At 46.6% G+C, this 19544-nt stretch overlaps 1 protein-coding gene across 1 annotated transcript in view; it reads left to right on the top strand.

Annotated features, from left to right (window-relative positions):
- Positions 1-12784: 12784 nt before the first annotated feature.
- The window catches only part of PLEKHM1 (pleckstrin homology and RUN domain containing M1), a 45882-nt gene continuing 39122 nt past the window's right edge, over positions 12785-19544 (top strand). The window contains exon 1 of the mRNA XM_080924468.1: positions 12785-12823. The gene's annotated coding sequence lies outside the window, so the exon portion shown is untranslated. The remainder of the gene's footprint in view (positions 12824-19544) is intronic.

Raw genomic sequence — 19544 nt, 5'->3', positions numbered from 1 at the left:
TCGTGCTGTCTTCAGAGCTGGATGTAGAACTCTCAGCTCCTTCTCCAGCACCATGTCTGCCTTCGAGCTGCAATGCTTCCCACCATGTGAGCAACGGACTAAACCAGCCCCCAGTTAAATGAGAGTTGGTGGGTTACAGCGTCTCTTCGTAGCAAGAGAACCCAAGAAAGAGTGCTAGTGCAACAAGGGAAACTGTTCAATGACAAGGAAGACTTAGAGCCTGGGGTGGTCCCTCACCATGTCACAAGTCTCACAAGACCAGCTCAGAGGGTCTCCAGACTGATGCTAACATCCCCCCGCCCCCTGAAAACTGACTTAAACTGATAATAAGCACCTATTCCTTGCAATTTGTTATGGATAAAAAGAATTCAGAAATAATTCAGCAGTCCCAGCTGCGAGTCTTCAATGATGCTGTTACGATGACTGTGACCTTCCAAAGGCTGTAGTGGGGGCCTCAGAATCCATCTGCAGGGTGTTTCAGCCCCCCCCCGCGTGGATGGTTGTCCAGAGGACTCCTCAGTTCCTGCCCATATGGGTCTTTTCCCCCATGCTACTTGATTAAATGTCATTAAAGCAGGACAACAAGAGAGGTGGAGGAAGGAGAGAGAGAAACTCTCTTATGGCACATGAAAAAGCACATAGCATCACTTCTGCCTCAGCACAAGAACAGCTGTTAAACCAAACAGCCTACAATCCAAGGGCAAGGAATGTTAGATGCCATCTTTCGAAAACCCGGACCCCAGAGATGACCATGCCGTTATACTGTCTGCTGCTAGGAAGAGCAGCCTCTCCCTGTACGACTGCACCCATTTCAGTCCTTCCACACCAGCATCTGCGAACTGCCTATAACACCTCAGGGAGTGGGCGGGGCTTCCTGAGCCCCACCCCCTAGGAACTGTTAACTGCCTCCAAAGCCAAAGCTCAAGGGCCAGGACTCAAGCATCCCTCTCCTTAGTAACTGTTAACTGCCTGTAAATTCTCAGGGAGGGGCAGCAGTCCTTGTGGGCCCCTCCCCAGCCCCATGATAGAAATTCTCACAAATTAATCTTGTGTAGATCTCCTCAAAGCTGCTGAGAGTTCGAGGCAGCTGATAAGTCCTGTTCAGGGGGACAGCTTTTCACAAAGCCACTTGGAGTCTACAAGTTTCTGTCACTGTTATAATCTTCAGGCCCCAGAAATGACAGAGCAATCATTTCCCTCCTTTGCACATGAGGTCAGAGCATCCGTGGAGGAATATGCTTGAGTCAACTGTCCTCAGTGCTGAGGGAGGGGATGCTAGACTCCATCTTTTGAAAGGGGGGGGTTCTAGAATTTGTGGGCCCATTTTTAGACTACCCGACGCAGGGTAAGCACCCCTTTCTCTGCTATTTCTCTCATTCTCAGTTCTTCTGACACCAACCGGGGGTAGGGGGGCCCCAGGCTAAGCAACTTTCCAGTTCTCTGGGCACACCAGCTGGGTGTCCCAGAATCAGCTGAACTTTGCAGTAACGAGTTCAGGGTCAGACTGCTCAGATATGGGCTCAGCAGTACCAGAAGATAATAGCCCCATTCAGAAGGTAGTGACAGTCCAGGTTGTCACGTGTGCATCCTATCAGCTAGACGGTTACCTCGGGGTTGACCACTTTCTAGGAAGACTCATGGAGGCCAGGAAAACCACTGCATTACCCAAAGAGTTCAGAGGAGCAGGGGACAGCACATGGGGGAGGTTATCGGGGAAGGCTCCATGGAGTATGGAGCTGAGGTACAGAACATTTCTTCCATGTGGGTGTGTTCATCACCCAGAAACACCCTGACCTCCATCTTTAGGGACTTCAATGGAATCTCTCATCATACAAGCCCAACTGACTTTTGAGACATGGTCTTGCTGTTAGCCCAGGCTGGCCCAGAATTTGTAATCCTGCATGCTTAGCATTCTGAGAGTGGAAATTTCCAGTGTGAGCTACCATATCTGGCCTAATCCTCCAATCTCTCTCCACCTTCTCAGCTCTCCCCAGGGCACGTGGCCTGAGGTTGAACATTCCAAGCACATAACTGTGGCTTGGTCTTGCTGATGACCAATCGTTGTCCAGAATAGTCTACCACACTGTAAATCCCTTGGTTGTGGACTGTTTCTATTGTGCTACATATGGCTTGGCTTTTGATCCCAGAGATTTCTGTTTACTGTAAACAAGTATTTGTGGTGTGGCCTAGTCCTAGTAGACACCTTTAATCCAATAGCTAAATAAAGTCAACCCTGGGGGCTGGAGAGATAGCTCAGTGGTTAAGAGCACTGGCTGCTCTTCCAGAGGTCCTGAGTTCAATTCCCAGCAACCACATGGTGACTCACAACCATCTGTAATGGGATCTGATGCTCTCTTCTGGTGTGTCTGAAGACAGCTACAGTGTACTCATAAACATACAATAAATAAATAAATCTTAAAAAAAATAAAATAAAGTCAACCCTAGGTAAGAGGCAGAACAAGTAACCAGCTGACAAGAATGAACATAAATGAACAAAGGAGGCCTTTGAGTCGAAGGATATTTACAACAGCTTTTTTTCACTCTTGGATGTTGGGGGAGCTTTTTCTTTCTGGGATGTCAGAGGAGTAGAATGGTCAGCTGGGTACTTTCTTTGCTCCTCCGAGCTAGCAGGTTTTCACCCCAGCCTGAGTCTTCACTGATAAAACCTGACGGTCTAGATTTTATTCTAAAAACAACAAAGCCCACCAAAAGTGATCTCATCTCATTCAGACAAATGGCACTCTGACCGCAATAAAAATTTTCAAGTGCTTTAGGAGTTCTGTGCCAGCAACTGAGGTACCAAATATGCATTTCCTGATAAAGCACATTCCCTCAGACAAGACTAGAAGCCATTCTTAACAACGAACGCCAGAAAGACTAATTTCTTTAATGTAATTGTTGCTATGTCCCTTTCTGTTGCTTTAATTGACTTTATGAGAGAATGGACTCCATTATAACTCCATTTTGTTTTATTGTTAACGGTGTATACTGGCTGTGTGTGGTTTTGTGTACGAAGATGCAGGAGGACATCACCTTCCCCCTGGATACAGCACCACAGTGGTTGTGAGCTGCCTGGCTTGGGTGCTGGGAACTGAGCTTGGGCTCTCAGTAAGACCAGGCAGTGCTCCTTGGCCACCGTTCCATCTCTCCAGCCCCTCACTATGACTTCCATACACACGTATAATATACACTGATAACATTCACCTTCTCTGTCACCCTGTCATCTCCTCTCCCCAGCAGAGTTCTCCTTCCAAAACAGCCCACCTTCTACCTTCATGTCTCCAAAGGGACTCTGTGCAGGTCATTAGTGGGTTTTGTTGAAGGTGCTAGAGGCAGTGACCGCTGGTGGCTGTACTTCCTGTTTCCTTTGACATGGCTGCTTTCCAGGAAGTCAACGAGTTGATGATGTTGTGTAAACACTGCTGAGGTCATTGTAGTCCAGCGGTCCTCAGGCTGATGACTGGTGTGTATCTCCAGGTGGCCCCTGAACCTGCACAGAATGGGGTAGACATTGGAGATCACTCTGCACACACTTTCATATCTGGGTGTGATGAGAAAGCCCCACCTGTACCTTGAAGGCACCCTGGTCCCTGACCAGCTTTGGTAGACTAATGGATGTTCAAGGCTCTCTAAGAATTGGGAGGTCCATGAGGTGTTACATGCTGGAGGCCTAACTGTCAGAGACCCGATACGATGTCATTCCCAACCAGCAGATGATGCAGTGGCTGAAAGTGATCCTTAGTTTACTCTGTAATGAAGGCCAGATGGTCTTCAGGCCACTGAAAGCATGATCCTCCTTCAAATAGTGTGTGTGTGCGCACACACACACACACTCACACACACACACACACACCGCAAAGTGTCAGTCATTTCTTCAAATACCAACTGTGCACCTTTATCCTTGAGCACCACTGGGTTGTTTAAGCAGTTCACCCCAACACCTCCCCTTCCCATCCTCATATGCCCCCTGCACTCCTGAGTCAATCTCCAAGACAAAGAGCTACATTTTTTCAAGCCTCATACACTTATTTCAAGTACTAAGGTACCACAGGGTGGGCAGATGGCAAAAGGAAAGAAAACCTCTGGCTTCTTTCAGGCTGGAGGTCACCAGGGAGAGGAATTGGGGAGGCACAGGGCAGAGGCCGAAAGAAAGATTGGTGCCTAGTTAAGTTTGAGAGGGAGGCTGGGTTCTTACCTTTGGGCTTCCCAACACAGATAGCATTGCCCGGATGGAGCACCCACCTTGTAGCTCAGAGTCTCGTTCCAAGCCCCACATGCTCTGGCTCCGGAAGCCTTGCTGGGTTGAAGAGCTGTCATCTTGAGTTCTGGAGGAGAGGTAAGAGGGGAGCACACCCATTGGAAACAGGAAAGGGACAATGAAGGAAGGGGAGTTTTACCTCGAATCCTACATATGTGAGACCCTGCATTCTGTCCCTAGTCCCCAACCCCTGGTGTGTGTGTGCGGGGGGGGGGGGGGTGCAATGACAACAATTTGAAGCCTACAGCAGAAGGGGAAGAATAAAAAGGCTTTCTGAAGATGGTGCCCTTGAAGGAGGGTTTGGCGCCACACTGTGGAGAGTCTGGGCTTCTGCGGCTGAAGGAACTTGAGATCTGGACTTGTGGATGCTATGAAAGCTCCAGAGGAGGGGCAGTATCCCTAGGAAGACACAGTAGAAAGCAGAGCCTAGAGGCCAGCCAGAGGGCTCAGTGCATCTAGCTCAGCTTGGAGCTCAGTTCTGAGTTCAGACCCAAGAGCCTAAACAGTAGAAGGAGAAAACCAACACCTACAAATTATCCTTTGACCTCCATAATCACAAGGTGGAACCTTCCCTTTCACCTCCACACACACACACACACACACACACACACACACACACACACACGCACGCACACTAACTTGGCAGTACATATAGGAAACTGGAACAATACATACATTAGTACCATCCTATACAAGAATGACACACACATTTGTGAAGTGTTCCATACGTATACACACACCACACGCATACACACACACATACACACACACACACACACACACACACACACACATATATATATATACCCAAATGTGTGTGTGTATGCCAGAGATCTCATATAGGAGCTACCAACCTTGCTGTGGCTTCTTCTTGTCATTGTTGCTGTTGTTGTTGGGGTAAGGCATTGAGATAGGATCTCAACATTGTAGCCCAGGCTGGATTTGCACTTACTATGATTCCTCTACCTCAGCCCCGTAAATGATGTGTTTCAGCTCTAAGATAATTTTGGTTCTGTTTGTTTGTTGGTTTTGAGAACGGGTCTCATGTAGTCCAGGCTGTTGCCCTAATACTGTGTATCTAAGACAGACTTTGACATAAGGACCCTACAGTTACAGCCTTCCGAGTGCTGGGGTGACAAGAACTGTGCCATGATGCTTCTGTGCTGGGATGGACCTCAAAGGGTCACGAGTTAAACGATCACTCTGCCAACTGAGCTACATCCGGAACTTCTTTTCATCATTATCTATGTGGGCTGTGGATACTACAGAGTGGGATGGGGCGTGTACAGAGGTCAAAGTTCAGCCTTCCGGTGTCATCTGTGTCCTTCGATCTCTATGGGGACTCCAGATACCAAACTCAGGTTTGTGTCAGCGGCAGCAAGCACGTTTCTCCACCGAGTGAGCCATCTGGGCTCCCTGCCCTAGACACAACCAGATTCTTCCATAAGAACTCAATCAGCTTCTTTCTTAACACACTGTGTGTTGCTTCTGTCTTTCAGTGTGAACTCATAGCCTAGGAAAAGGAACAGGCTAGCTATTGCCACAACGGTGTAGTGAAACACACTATCCTCAAATGTAGGGGTTATAACAAGAATCCTTACCAGTCCTCAGCTGGCTATGCTAGTGATGGACACACACTGCTGGCTGTTTTCTGGCCCCTGCAGCCCAGCTCCACTTTGTTGGCTCTGTCACCCAGCCGGAGAAGCATCAGGTACCCAAGGGAAGCTCTTCTGTGAAAGCAGAGGCCAGCACAACCTTAGGAAGTCTCTGAAAGCACATGCTTTGTTCTTCATGCCACAGGTCAAGGCAAGCCACTAGGGGAGGCCCAGAGCCAGGGGGCAGGAAAGGAATATCCAGCCACAGTGAGACTGGATGCTGGGAAGTGCTGGAAACTGGGAGCTGGTACTTCTGCCAGGACGTGAGAGTCCTGGTTTGGAGACTGCGTAACCTAGGCTCATTCTTCTAGGGTTCACCATGGTGACAGAAAGCACCCTCTGGACTCAGTTCTCTTTGGGGTCAGAAACCCTGACAGGACAAGAACCAGATCTCCTTTGTCTTTAACTGTCCCCTTCCCGACGTGCTGAGCACTGAGCCCTGCCTAGTGAACGACTTGGGCATATTCCTGAGTACATTTCAGTCTTTTCCCTTCAGCTCCTCAAGTGACTCATAGAACACTGACTGGCTTACCAAAGCATCATATTTATTTTACCCAAATACATCCCTCATAAACTGTAGAAACTGTGTCCTTTGGAGCTGAGATCTGAGCCCAGAAATGTCTGACACCAAATCCCGAATCTATTGTCTCTCACAAAGAATTCCAGAAGGGCTAAAGAACAAAACGATTAATGACATCCCTACCTCCTTCTGAAATTAGAGTCTCAATCCTCGCATTCAGGAGGCTGAAGTGGGGAATCGGGAGTTCGAGGCCATCTCGGGCTGCATAGTGGGTCAAGAATAGCTTGGGCTACATAGTGAGACAGAATCTCACTACTCCTGGAACCCCCACCAAAGAGATTCTCATCACCTGAAATGTCCTACAAGGAAATCTGTCTTAACAGTGTGAATCTACTCAGTGACCCATGTCATTAAGAACTCTAGGTCCTGAGCTTGCTCATCGACACTGGCCATTCCCTCCCCCCAAGGCTCCTTGGGGTAACTATCAGGCAAAGGCAAGACTTGTGACAACTGTCCTGCTGCAACTGCTGCCTTCTTAGGGGAACCACTGAAGGAGGACTGTGATGAACCCTGAAGCGGGCCCAGGCCCCATGCCTGCAGAGGGCACCCTAGGACAGTGACTCATGACAGTTACTCCCCAGTAACTAACTACATGTCGCTACAGCATGGAGTCATTTCAGGTTAGGCTGATAGAGGGAATAGATGGTCAATGTGTCATAAGGTGTCTTGATCATGATATATGTGAATGATTTTAGATCTTGTTATAAAAACTGATGATGACCCCTGGGCTCCAGGCCATTTGTAGTATTGGTTGGCTTATTTAAGAGGAGAAGTTTCTTTTGGTATTTGATTTGGGATATTTCCACCATCATTGAGTGGGCCTGTTGCTTCTGGGCCTGCAGTGGGACAGTACCACATGGTGAGAGCCCCAACCCCAACCCCATGAAAGAAGCCTGTTCACGGCTGGGTATAAAATAGAGAGAAAAGGGGGTGTGATCCCATTGTGTTCTCTGAGGCTAAATTCCTAGTGACTGAAAGACCTCTTTCTAAGCTCAATGTCTTAACATTTCTATCAGCTCCCCACAGCACCGAGCCAAGGACCAAACCTCTAACATGCAGGTCTTTGGAGGTCATTCCAGTCTAAACCCAGTAACAGCTTGATGAGTTTCCTTAAAGAGAATTCTAATGCTGAAGGCAGGGTTACAGGCTATTCTTGTATTTTAGGAAAATTCTTCTCATAGTCTTTGTTGAGCAAGTAGTGAGTTTTTAAAATGAGGGAGAGACTAGGAAAAAAAAAATCTACTTAAGTAAGTAGGAATTGCAAAGTGAGGCTATCCCAGTACAATGTGTATCAGATGATACCAAGCATCATGTGTTTTATGTAGAGAAAAGAAGGCCCAATACCGGTCACTGCTCACACATCCCTATGCAAATTAAATAGAAATTTAAGTAAGTACAAACGAAGTAACTTGTAAGAGTCAGCTCTTAACATCACACAAACCATGTTTAAAGTGTTAAGTACCCACGAGTGGCTAAAGGTCATCACCTTGAACAACTCAAGGTCACTTCATCAGCACAATTCTGTTCCATCTTTTATTGTTGCTTGTTTTAAACATAGTCTTGTTATGGAACACACTTAGTAAGCCAGGCTGGCCTTGAACTTCTGGCTAGGATTACAGGTGAATGTGACTAGGCCAGGGTCACTGTTTCGGTTCTGACAGATCATGTTTCTGTCGGGTCTCTCTGGAAGAACATACAAAGCACTGGAGATGGCAGCTGAAGAGAACCCAGAAAGGTGCAATTCAGGATGTCTCCCCTGGTTTTTCACTCTCACTGTAGTCCTGCCTGGCCTGGGACTTGCTATGTAGGCCAGAGATCCACCTGCCTCTGCCTCTGGAGTGCTGGGATTAAAGGTGAACATCACCACGCCTGCCTGGTGTCATAGGCAGCTGTGAACCACCCAATATGGGCGGAAGGGACTGAGCCCGGGCTTTCTGCAAGAACAGTACACACTCTTAACCTCCCTCAGGTTGTTTTCTGAGAGAGAGAAGAGAGACAGAGACAGACAGACAGACAGACAGACAGACACACACACACACACACACACACACACACAGAGAGAGAGAGAGAGAGAGAGAGAGAGAGAGGGAGGGAGGGAGGAAGGGAGGGAGGGAGGGAGAGAGAGAGAGAGAGAGAGAGAGAGAGAGAGAAAATGTGTTGGGGGACTGAATCCAAGTCATTTGCAAGAGCAACAAGTGCTCTTAACCACTGAGCTATCTCTCTAGCCCCTAGAAAACATTATTTCTTTAAGTTGTAGGTGTTGGGAATATAGTTCAGACCAAGCCAGCTCGGTCAACCAATCAGGGTTTTGAGGGAGTGAGGATTGAAAAGAAAAAGGCAATTAGACATTTTAACATGATTGCAGTGTTGGGGCTGAAGCAGGTTTATTTTTTCCAGTCTGTTTTTATATCATTCTAGGTAATACAAAGAATATGGTCAGTCTAAAGCATAAAGAGAATAGTTAAGAAACAACAAAGCATAAACAAAGGTTCCTTGATTACTGTATTCAGGGTCTTAACAAAACTCATCAAAATACAAAAAACACATTCTTGGGCTGTGTTCATCTTGAGCCTACTTCCTAGTCCTAACCCAAGGTCAAATTCTTAGAAGTCGGCCCCAAAAGCTCTCTACATAGCTCAGTGGTAGAGTGTTCAGTTTAGGCAAGGCCATAGGTTCAATCAAAACCAAACAAACAAAACTGTCCAAAGTCAAAAAATAGTTCGTGGGGCTGGGGAGATGGCTCAGTGGTTAAGAGCACTGTTTGCTCTTCCAGAGGACCTGGGGTTCAATTCCCATCACACAATTAGTCTGCAGCGTGGAGGAGGGGTCACTCCCTCTGAGGGAATTCCTGACCTGCTAAACCCCCAATGGGATGAGGGCACTCTGAAGGCGAACATCATGTCCTTGGCTATTAGAGGCTAAACCCAGGGTGAGCCAGACCAGAGCTCAGGTCAGTAGAGCTTGTGGTCATGGAAATCTGAGGATAAAAGCATTTGTTGGGCAAGCCTTGCCTAAATTCCATCCCCATATAAAGGTAGGAAGAGAGAGAACATTCTATAAAATCATCTACGACCTCCCAGCACACATACAAAAGAAGGAAATTGGGGGTTGGGTCACTCTTGCCTTTAATTATGTTTTATTTATTTTATTAATCATTTTAAATATTTTTATTATGTAAAACAAAATTTAAATTTAATTACACTTTGACAACATTCTTTTCCTCCTCCTACTCCCAACTTTAAGTTCTTTCTTAGAAAAACAAAGACCCAATACAACAATACCAAAAAACCAAGACAACCCCCAAAAAGAAAAAGGAAAAAAAAATAAACCTGTAACTGAGTTTAAGCCTATGCACATAAACACAAACCATATAGTTCATTATATGGTGGTCAGCTACTCTTGAACATGAAGTGACTGACAAATCCAGTTTGACTCCGTGGTGGTGGGGGACTAATTTTCCTTCTTCCAAGTACAATGGACAATTCAGTTGTTAATCTTTATCCTAGTGCTAGGTTCCCATTCAAGATTTTTTTTTTTTTTTTTTTTTTTTGGCACAGATAAGAAAATAAAATATAAGACAAAAACTATCACATCAACATTGGACAGGACACATGAACGGAAGAAAAGAGTCCAAGAGAAACCACAGAATTAAGAGACCCACTTGTTTCCGCACTGGGAAACCCCATAGAAACATAAACTGGGACACTAAATGCAGAGCACCAGGTGCAGACCCATGCTGGAAGTTCCTCAGGAAGATGGGAATCACTCCACCTCGAGATTCAGCTATGCCAATCTTCGAAGGACACTTCCTTTATCCTACCTCAAAACACCTGCGGTCCACTCCTGTTCATTGCTGTTCTATTCATAATGGCCAGAAACTGGAGAACAGATGTCCCTCAATAGAAGAATGAATAAAGAAAATGTGGTACATTTACACAACAGACTATTACTCAGCCATTTAAAAAAAGAAAAAAAAATTATCCTGAGTGAGGTATCCTAGACCTGGTGTCTATTCGGTTATATGTGAATGTTAGTGTAAATTAAAGTCAATGACAATCAAGCTACAATCTGCAGAACCACGTAGGATACCTGTAAAGTAAGGGGCTGGAGGGAACAGACAGCTCTCCTTGGGAAAAGACTATGGATGGATGGGTGAAGAGGCAGAACAGGAGGATCACATGGGGAAGGAGGAGGGGATTTGGGGAGCGAATACTCATGGAGAGACAACTAAAATTAAGGGGTATTTGAAGGGAGGTATGGAAAACTAATACAGGAGAACTTTCCTAAAATATATACATATATGAAGGCAATCTAAGTGAGAACTCCAAACAAAGCTTCCAGTACAGGGACTGGGTTCCATCTAATTGAATTATTGGCCAAAGAGGCCCCATGGGGATCTCCAAACAACCCAGACAGTTGCCAAGACGACAAGTTGCTCTCCACAAACCAACAACAAGGTCCCACTGCCGAAGACAGTGCACAACTCACTGAACCAGAAGATGCTGAGTAGGTGCTCAGAGCCTTCATCCCTACCTTCCACCATCTTTGGCGCAAGAAAGTACTTTGCACACTACCAAGCATGAAGTGTGAACATCATGCCAGCAGCAGACCCTGCACAACAATGACGTACTGCCTGCAAGATATGCTAGTGCAACGGTGGCACAAAGCTTGTGGGAGTGACCGACCAATAATTGATTTGACTTAAAGCCCACTTCAGAGATGGAACCCATACCCGACATGCTTGGGGTAACCAAGAACCAGAGACTAGATAGCTCAGGGACCTAAAAGCAAGTAATACTGGTGTCTTAGGGTTTCCATTGCTAAGAGACACTATGACCAAGGCAACCCTTATAAAGGACAACATTTAATCGGTGCTGGTTTACTGTTTCAGAGCTTCTGCCCACATCATCACAACAGGAAGCATGGCAGCCTGCAGATAGGCATGGTGCTGGAGAAGGAGATTTTTTTAGAGTCTTGACTAGAAGGCAACCAATAGAGACTGCCTCTTTCATAATGGGCAGAGTTTGAGAATATATATATTACCTCAAAGCCCTATGTCCACGGTGACACACTTCCTCTAACAAGGCCATACCTCCTCCAATAAGGCCTCCTAATAGTGCCACTTCCCATGGGCCAATCATATTCAAACCACAACTGGTAGAAAGAAAGAAAGAAAGAAAGAAAGAAAGAAAGAAAGAAAGGAAGGAAGGAAGGAAGGAAGGAAGGAAGGAAGGAAGGAAGAGAAGAGAAGAGAAGAGAAGAGAAGAGAAGAGAAGAAAAAGAAGACATAGTGATAAAATGAGTCCTAATGACATTCTGCTATACCATTATGGGTTCTTTAAATCCCTCCCCACAGGCTCAGAGAACCCCAAGGAAGAGGTGGAAAAAGTGTAGAAGTCAGGGGGAATGGACGACACCAAGAAAACAAGGCCTTCTAAATCAATATGAGCAAAGCTCATATAAAGCACAGAAACGGAAGCAGAATATTTACTACACACCCTTAAAGTTTCTCTTTCACACCCACAATCTCTATGGTCCATACTTAGGCCCTAGATTCCCTTTTAAGCAAAGTCCGCAGTACCCACACTGCCTGCCCAGCCCTTTATTAGTCAGTAGCTACACAGTTTTCTTCCGTGTCTATTCGGAGAGTCAGTTGTCATTTTCTGTAATGGAACAAAAGCAATTAAATAGTGGAAAGCCGAAAAGCAGGTCCTCTGGGCTTCATGCCTCAAAGGGCTGACCACAAGCAAATTAAACTAACAGGTCCAAGAGAGCCCTCAGGGCGATCACGTGTTATAAGACAAGTCAAACAATTGTTTCCTGGCTCTGGAAAACAAGTCCTGAAGGTTCCCACTTGGACCCAGGATCCACTTGCTCCCTCCAGCACCAAGGTCCTTAGGGAAGTCCACGGGTTAATGGCGCCAGAGGGCGCATCTTTTGTTTATGGGGGCAAAAAACCGAAAGCCCCAAAGTTTCACAGATGGGGTTGAGGGGCAGAGCTGCGGGAGACAGGCGGTCCCGACTCTCCAGTGGCCTAGCTACTCTGCGCTACCCAGAACCTAGGCATCGGAGCCGCAGGATCGCTCACCTGAGCCAAAAACCCCTGCAATACCCTTCTGCAGCTGAGCTGCCGGCCCCGCCCCCCGGCTTCTCTAGACCCCGGGATTGGTTTTGCGGGCTGGGGGCGGGGCCGTAGCGACGAGCCGACGTGATGACGTCAGGCGCGGCGCTCCGCTTCCTGTTGTCAGTGCCTCTGGAGCCGCAGCTACTGCTCAGTGCAGAGGGGTCTCGCCTCGCCTGGAGCGCCGCCACCTGCTCCTGCTCCTTTTGGTGAGTCCGGGGTCTGGACGTGGAGGGAAGCGCGGGGCGGCGACGCGATCCGGCAGTGGGCCTGCAGCCTCGCAGCCACTCGCGACCCCTGGGCGCCATGAGACTTGAGGTGGGAACATCGGCCCTTCGCAGCCCGGGCCTGTTCCCACCTCGAGGGGCCACCGGGTCTCTCTCCCCTCCGTCTTCACCTCAGTCAACCTCAGCCCTAAGCCAGGTTCCCTGACCACGGGTCTTGCAAAAGTGTAGTCTCAATCCTAACCCATCTTTAGCCCAGTTGCAACCCGATCCGAGCGAGCCACATCTCTCCACCACCTCTTAGCTCAACATCACGATTGTCCCTCAACTCTTCTGAACCTTCCCTCGACCCTCTCTTCTGGCTCTGATTTCTTATCGCAGCCTGTCATATGCGGCTCACTCAAACACCCTAGGTCGGCCTCCCTCCCATTGACCCCACTACTAGAGTTGTCTCCTGTTGAACTTACCGGTTCCTTTCTCTCAAGTCTCGTGTGTATCTTTTCTTTACCGACTTACACCTAATTTCCTAGCTGATCACAGAGGTAAATCCTCTCTGGCACTTTCCTGCCTAAGACTTTTCTATAAACTGTCCCCACTCTGCTGCCTCAGTTCCAACCACTTCCCCCAGTCCTTTTGTTATTTTAAATTTAATATGCATTTATTATTAATTTGAGAATTTTATACATGCATTTAATGAATTTTGATAATATCCCTGCCCCTGTTCATCACTGTTAGTTTTTTTTTTTTTTTTTTTTTTTGAGACAGCCTTGGATCACAATATGAAATCACTAGATCAAGCTGGCCTCAAACTCACAGAGAACCTGCCTCCAAATAATGAGATTAAAAATGTGGGCCACCACTCCTGGGTTTAATCTTTTTTTTTTCTTTTGGTTCTGTAGGGTGGGCATGGAAGATGGTTTTGTGATTTGTTTTTGTTGTTGTTGTTATTGTTTATTTCGAGGCGGCTAATCCAAATAGCCAAAGCTAGCCATGGACTCCTGTTCTTCCCTGCTGCCACCTCCCAAGTACTGGAATTGTAGGCCTGAGTCACCTTTTGTGGCTTCCCAGAGTTACTATTAACTAGATCTACTCAACTCCCATCAGTTCCTTCCTCAATCCCACTCTTTCACTTTGAGAACTCAGGGCACAGCTCCACACTGGTCATGCTTGTTATAGTCCTCAACAGCCATGTCTGCTCCTCACCCAGAGCCCAGCAGACCAAACAGCTGAATTGGTGTGTATAGGGACTCAGAAGGTAACTGAGTATAGAGTTTATTTACTCCAGAGCTTCTTGGGGGGAGAGGTTCTTCCTGGTGTCTGACCTCCTGAATGTGTTTTCACAGATTGCTTTTCTGGAATTCCTATTAAATCATTTGTACCTGCTGTTGTAATGGTAGGTGTCGTTCAAATACCTGGGAGGTGAGAGATGGCCACTCACCCATCTCGCTCATCCTGGGGTAATGGAAACCAGCCCTTCCTTTTGACTGTCGATGTATCAGTAGAGAGCCTCAGGGAACACTGTGGAGCTGTGATCACAGAGTCCTAGCACCTGTGCGGAAGAATCCTTCCTCCCAGTGTTCCTTTCTGCATAGCTGGATGCAGATCTTTTCCATTATTGAACCCAGAGACAGACCAGGACCTTGTGTATGTCAGACAAGTATTCTTCCACTGAGCTACACTTCAAGCCCTATCAGTAAAGCGCCCTGAGAGACGGATGCTAGCTACCACAGTGGTCTCTCCTTCTGTGAGGGCTGAGTGCAGTTCTGCCTTTAATCACCTCTCACGGTGATGCAACCTTCAGAGTGGCTTTTGGCTTTTCGTGTACTAGCAAAAGTTTCTCAGTAGCCCTATAGCGTGAAGTGGTGTGCTTCAGCTTCCCACAGCCTGCCAAATAGATGTTCCTGTTCTGTATGCCTTGTCTTTATCTAGTAAGTCATTCAAGAGTTGGGCTTGTTGTTGTCTGTTTTGTTCTTTTTTGATTTTTGAGTACTAGTCCTAGGTCCTAGAATGCAGTGTACATGGGCTCTTCAAAGTTCTTGTTTTTATTTATTTAGTAGATACATGTCTTTAGACTCCTACAGCAAAGCCGGGTACAGTGCCACCCACCTGTAACCACAGGTGCCCAGGAGGCTGAGAATGTGCGTTCAAAGCTTCCCCAAGAAGTTTGAGGCCTTCCTGGGCTACGTGGTAAAGTTCAAGGTCAGTTTATGCTACATCGCAAGATCTTGCTCAAAAATAAAACAATTAAGGGCTGGAGATACACCTCAGTGGTAGCGCAGTGCTGAGTACTGCTGTAGGAAAAAATCTAAAAGCCAGGCATAGTTGGCCAGGCTTTGTAATCTCTTTGTTGAGGAAGGAGAAACTAGGAAGACTTCTAGAAGTAGAGGCCAGCCTGGGCTACACAGCAAAGGTCTTGTCTTTAAAAAACAAAACAAAACTAAAAGAGGGTAGAGGGAAGAACTCTGTTCTGTGTGGAGCAGGAATACGGGAGAGATGGTGGTATTGGGTGAAAGGCAAGTTGTAGGGAAAATGTGCCGAGGGGGGACAGACTCCCTCACTAGTCTCTCATCCTCCAGCAGGATTTAATTTGAATTTCCTGCTTGAGAAGCTTGTTCTCTTTACCCCATCCCCACCCCTTATCTCCAAATCCTACCCCTAACCCTATTCTTACCCCTACCTACAACTACCCCTACTATTATGTATTCCTCTATCCCTGCCCCTCCAGAAGGCTGGTTTAGAAGTCCAGCTTTCTTCACAACATGCTGGTTACTCACTGAGGATTCATGTGTCTGAAAGGTCAGCTGCCTTTCTGAATCAGAACGTAGCTCCGTCACTCATTTCCATCTGAAATAATATGCCTCATCCGTCTGGCAGCCGGGCAGCCCAAGCACAGGGCTGTTCACAGCCGACAGGTATGTGATTCAGGCTGTACACGGGCTGGTAGCGTCGCCAAGGTGCCTCTGAAGAGAAGCCCCGCTGTCCACAGATGAAGAGAGTGCTCCGAGAGCAGTAAAGCCTCCTTGTCCATTCTTTCAAGTCTCATGTAGGCCATGCTCCTCATTTCTTCCTCAAAGTGTAGATGAAGTAAAATGACCGTACTAGCCAGAACTGAGACAAATCCTTCCCGCCTTGAACATTTAAGAGAGGATAGTTCTAACTTGGGTGTCGTGGAGAAGACCTGGGCTCAGCTGGTTGGGGCCATACATCTGTCTGGTAAGACGGTGTCTTGCTTTAGTTCTTATTTGACAAAGCGGAGCTTCTTTTGACCTGAGACAATTTGAGCTGCAAAAAAAAAAAGGACTCAGGAGACCTGAACTGAGCCCGTGTGCTTCTCTAAAGGTGACTGTCGCAGAGGACTGTTCTACAGAACAGAGCTAGAGAACAAGACCAGAGAAGCATCCTTCTTTCCAAAAGGCATATAAGAGTGAACCAGTACCTGGGCAGAGGCAGACTTAGTACCATTTGGGCCTTTCTAAGTAGCAGCAGCTGCGGCCCCTGCTAACCTCCCCCCCCCCCCGCCTCCCCCCCCCCTGTAATGTTGGAGACCCTCGATATTGTTGCCCAAGTCTCTTCCTTACTTCTGCAGAAGTGTTCTGAAACACACCTCTCTTCATTCTCCTTGGTGAGGGTGGGGTGTGACACCAGTCCCACATGCTGGGAAATCTGATGTCCACACCAGGTGGACAGTGGTCACTGATCCAGCAGTCAAGGCAGCTTCTAGCAAGTGCACCCCTGTCTCCCTGAAGCACTATAGTTTAGACACAAGGAACCAGTGTTTTATTCAAAGAAGAATAAAGGTGCCGGCTCTGTGGTGCTTGTCCTTAATTCCAGCACTGGCGAGGCAGAGGCAGGATGATCTCTGTGCATTCAAAGCCAGTCTGGTCTACAGGACTACATGGAGAGACCCTGTCTCAGGGGGAAATAAGGCAGCCTAAACCTGAAGATTTTGCCTTATTTTGTGAATTGTGAATGGTCGTTCTGGGTTCCTGAGCTAATGCCATTTTGTGGCATTTTTGACAAGTTTCTGGTACCAGTTACTTCTCTTTGCTTAAGACCTGTGTACTCTGACTTTCTTTGCTTCAGTTTAGTTTATTTTATTTTAGTTTGGGTTTTTTTTTTTCAATTAATGAATTACGTGTGTGTGTGTGTGTGTGTGTGTGTGTGTGTGTGTGTGTGTGTCACATGTAGTGACAGAGAGGGCAAATTCAGGACTTCTACAAGAGCAATATGTGCCCTTAATTGCTGAGCCCCAGTTAGGTTTCTTGAGATAGAGGTATATGTAGCCAGGCCAGCCTGGAACTCCCAATGTGACTGAAAGTAGCCCTAAACTCCACAGTCCTCCTGCCTCAAGCCTCTTCTCCTGAGTACTGAGATTACAAGAATGAGTTTACTATATTGGCATTTGGGTTTTTATTTTAGCTTTTTTTTTTTTTTTTTTTTTTGAGGCAGGCTGTCATGTAGTTGAGGATGATACTAAACACCTGATCCTCTGCCTCTGCTTCCAAATGCTGAGATTACGTGGCCAGGGGTGGTGGGTTTGTGTGTTTGTTTGCTTGCCTTTTAAAGTAATTACTGGGCTTTAACATATTAACTTTCTATATTAAGAGTGCCCCACTTAAGTACTCTATTCTTTTCAGCAAATTAGTCCCAGGAGCTTTAATTGACATGGGCTATTATTTATATGTTGAGGTCTAAGCCCTAGGGTCCTGTTCACTGGCTGAGAGAAGAGCAACTGGACTGTGAGGAATCCCCTAAGGCTGAGAGGCTTGGGCTCTGGAAGCCAAGGGCTGGGAGCCTGAGCAGCTGGATCTTGCTTGCTGAACTGCACAAGGGACATGAGGGAGGAATTCAACTTCCAGGACAGGCATTTTTGTGAGGAGTGCCTATATAGTATACACCTCCTTTTCTACCATCTTGGAAATCAGAATATGGGCTGGCCTCCTGATGCCTTGAAAATCCCTGGGGAGATGGAGCAGAATTTGGAAGGGAGAAGCCAGAGTTTTGTAGTCAGAGCTAAGGGCTCCTCCTGACGGCCTGTCTCTACGAGGACCACGCTTCTCCACACACTTGCCTCCCTGTACAAAACCTGCTTTAAGATGTCCACTCTGTGCCCTTTTTATTACCGCTATCTAAGAAGCCAACAACTGGCTTGGTCCCATCATTGAAGAGCACCCTGTTTCTTTCCTCCCTGGGTCTCACACTCCACTTCTCTCCTATAAGCCTTGCCTGCCAGACTGGCCTTACAGTTCCTTGGGACTGCAGCTGAAGTGCTTGCACTCTTCCCAGCCCTCCTCAAAGTCTAACAGTGTTCCAAAGTGGCAGAGCTCAGCCACTATCATGTAAATGTGTTCCTAGACCTGCCTCAGCTTCCTCTTCGTCCTTCCTCTATCAGGTAGAAATGATGAAATGGCTTTCGTGTGTTGGGTGATCACAGGGGAAGTGTAAACGAGGTGGTCTGGGGAACATCCCTTGATTGTGTGAACTTCTTTGTTCAGTAATAGTGAGACACCTGGTCGGCTCTGTAATCTCTTTCCCTGAATTTGTTTGGATATAAATGTGCCTGCCTAGCCTGAGTGCTCACGCTTGAGCCAAGGGAAGAAGACACCTGCCCTTTGGAATTTTGAACTGTGGGTACAGACAGACATTGTGAGCAGTGGCATTCGATTATAGATTTGTGGCTACATTCATCAGAATTGCAGATAGCTTTTTTACATCATGTTCAGACTTCACACTTGAGAAATAAAATTCTATGCTCCCATGATCCTGCTAGTAGCAAATTGTGATGTCCGAACCCATGTTGGTCATTTAGACATACATCTGTGACACTCAACCTAAAGCTTTGGAGCCCAGTGCAGAAGGATGGAGAGAAAGCTGTCCTGAAGCTGCTGCAGGTGTGCTTAAAACCCTGGATTGCCATCGCAGTTGAGTGAGAATTGTGAGGCCCAACATGTGGTCTCCACTGGTTTTTAGCATCTTCAGTGAAAGCCCTTCCTTCATGCTCTAGTCACAGGCCCTCTGAAATTTTCACACTCAATCCTTCTGTCTGAGAAGTTTTACATGACCCAATAGGTAGATGTATAAGGTAGATAAACCAAACATTTAATAATATTAAACCATAAATAAATCTATCTTAAAATGATTTTTTGGTAAACATACAGTTTTACTCTTTATTGAAGACAAACCAAATTTGCATACTGATAAGAACACTGTGCTTGTCTATCCAATCTGAGGTATACTAATTCAAAACTTACATGCTGAGGAAACACCAAAAGCCTTCGCTTTTATAATTAAACCATTATGTTTCTATAAAAGCAGAAAAATGTGTATAGTAAACACAGCAAGACTGCAAGTTTCCTCAAATCTGAACTGAGAGCTGGGTGTGGTGGTCCACACCTTTAATATCAAGGGCCCAGGAGGCAGAGATAAGCAGACCTTATCTGACCTATAAGGCCAGCCTGGTCTACATAGAATTCCAGGACAGCCAGCACGACATGGGGAAACTCTGTCTAAAGAGGGAAAAATTGTCTCAAATCCAAGCTGAGGTTGATCAGTATTTATTGATGATGTATGGCGATGTATTATGACTTCCTGTGTAATGTAAACACACATGTTGCATGTTCAGAACCAGTGCAGCTGTGGAAGTCATGTGATGCCACACAGCTGAGCTCTGCCAGAAATACCTCAGATTCATCAAACTTTGATTTTG

This window comes from Micromys minutus, assembly GCF_963924665.1.
Source record: "Micromys minutus genome assembly, chromosome: 10".
In the NCBI taxonomy this organism is placed as follows: domain Eukaryota; kingdom Metazoa; phylum Chordata; class Mammalia; order Rodentia; family Muridae; genus Micromys; species Micromys minutus.
This window is presented reverse-complemented; position numbering and strand designations above follow the sequence as displayed.